Source organism: Ovis canadensis, chromosome 18 (genome assembly GCF_042477335.2).
Source record: "Ovis canadensis isolate MfBH-ARS-UI-01 breed Bighorn chromosome 18, ARS-UI_OviCan_v2, whole genome shotgun sequence".
Taxonomy (NCBI): domain Eukaryota; kingdom Metazoa; phylum Chordata; class Mammalia; order Artiodactyla; family Bovidae; genus Ovis; species Ovis canadensis.
Window position 1 is genome coordinate 59,249,670 of NC_091262.1, and position 2,676 is coordinate 59,252,345.

The window sequence follows — 2,676 nt, forward strand, 5'->3', positions numbered from 1 at the left end:
GAAAAAGAGCTCTGACCGAGGTCAGAACTGTTGGATTCTTCCAGAAACAGGCATTGTGGGGCTGGAGGGGGTTAGCATTGTAGTATGGGTGAAGTCTAATTTGCTAAAGAGCTGGGAAGTGTCCAATCCAGGAGCTGCATGGGTAATAGCCCTCCTCAAATAGATTCATCAGCAGTGTGCTCACACTGATGAAATGAGCGATAAACCCAAGGAACACAACTCCTTGGTGAGCTGGGAAGCGGGATTCCTCTTTAAGACTGTGGAGATTTTTGTTGGGATCAGTCATATGAACTTCTTGGATTAGGAGACATTGAGCTCTAAGAATCCGATCTCCCGGGTTCCTCTAATCATTTCTTTGCGTGTACATTCCTGGAAGGAACAACACTGGGTGGTGTCAACTGAGGGTTTATGTAAGGTCAGACCTGGAGAGTAATTTGTCATCCAGAGGGGACAGGAGAAGGCATATGTTTGTACTAAAAACACTTTGCAAGTGATTTTGATGTTCTGTCAAGAATTCTTGCTTTTGAGGAATCTGTGATCTCAATTTGAGATTTAGTGTAACCTGGCTACAGACTCAGCCTTGTCTGGCTGCCTCATAATAATTCTCTTACTTTATTACTCTGACTTTCCTGATGCTTTAACAGCCTGGTATCTGGACTGAATAAATTCTCTTGCCTTGTGGCCTTTATCCATATGACTTGCATGGGGCTTCCTGGTGTTCCATTACTTTGACCTGGCAGCCCAGCCAAGATTTGCTCTCAGAAGCAAACTTGTCTGGGGTGGTTCAGCATCCTAGACCTATTCTACTCCAGTCTCAGAAAGCAGGTCCTAGCATTAAACCGGCATCCAAGGCCTTCATCAGATCCTAGTTTATCTTTCTAAGTTTCTCTCCCATCAACCTCTAGTGAGAACTCTTGGTATCAGTCGGACTAGCTCAGTTACTGCATTAAGACCATGTCTACCTTATGATGCTATATTAAAACTACACTTCCCCACCAGTGGCTTTGCCCAAAGCCTTCCATACACTGGGAATGCCCTCTTCCTGCTTCTTAATCTATCTGAACTCCTCTGGTTTTTAGAATAACTTTTTTTCTGAATATAATGCTAATCTATGTATGTATGTGTGTGCGTGCATGCTAAATTGCTTCACTCGTGTCTGACTCTTTGTGACCCTTTGGACTGTGGCCCACCAGGCTCCTCTGTCCCTGGGATTTCCCAGGCAAGAATACTGGAGTAGGTTGCCATGCCCTCCAGCAGGGCATCTTCCCAACCCAGGGATCAAACCCGTGTCTGTTACTTCTCCTGCATTGGCAGGCAGGTTCTTTACCACTGGCACCACCTGGGAAGCCCAATCTATGTATACTATGAGGAAGTGAAGTGAAGTGAAGTCACTCAGTTGTGTCTGACTCTCTGCGACCCCATGGACTGTAGCCTACCAGGCTCCATCCATGGGATTTTCCAGGCAAGCATATTGGAGTGGGTTGCCATTTCCTTCTCCAGGGGATCTTCCTGACCCAGGGATCAAACCCGGGTCTCCCGCATTGCAGGCAGATGCTTTTAAATACTGGATAAATCATAAAGGAAAAAATAATCCACAGAAAAGATAATCCACTGTTGTTTCTTCCCACCTCTTTCTTTTTCTTATGTGCACAAGTGCATGTGTGGAATTAACAGTTAATTGTATTTATATATTTTGTTTTCATTTCCACTTAACAGTTCTTCAGTGCTTCCTCTTCTTTTGCTCTCCAGAACAACAAAGTCCTCACTCAATCTCATGAAAGAGGTATTTTTACCTCTTTCTCTAATACCCTGGGGACCCTATCTTCTACTTCAAATACTTTGCAAAGAAAGATTGTGTTCAAAAAAGATTCTGATGCTAGTTCTCAAGAGAATAATAAACCTTATCTTGTAATAAGAGTACAGATAATGCAGATATTTAAAAATATTTTTGAATTTTACATATTCATTAGGGTCAACGATCAATGTTTGCATGTTGGAGGAAAAAATGGAAGGAAAAATCTGTAAATGATCAAAATTTTGAAACTATAGGAAAGTGTAGACTACATCTACTCTAAGAATCCAGAAACATTAATGTTTTATATGTATTCTACAGTTTTTTTGGTATACATTTGAAAAATAGAATTGGAAATCTGCCTCACAGTTTGCACCCTTTTTTATTACTACTATATCACTGATACTTAAATAATCTTTATAAACTGACCAAAGTTATTGGCATTTTACTTTACTAGAACAAACTCTCCTATGTTTGCATACTGGGTTTGCATTGTTCTTTTTGTGCAAATTGTTAAAATCTAAATTAAATATAAATGTTCATGATAGTTTTTAAAAGTGCAATTTTTATATAGATAGAATATAAGTACTAAATATAACTAAATCATACAACTCAAAGGTGGATTTTTAATCATTTAACAATGTCTGAATAAGCCATTTATTCTCCATTCACCTCTCGTTTCTTGACAGTTGATCTCTCCAAGATCATTTCTATCAAATTCTGTTTTTGATTATGTACATGTTATGTTTGTCAAATATAAATATATATGATTGAAGAAAGTAAAATTGCAGATGCTTGACCCTTTTTGACTATAGAAACGACAATTTCAACACACACACGACACGCTTAGCGTTTATCCTGCGTCTTAAGCTCTGAGTCTTCAA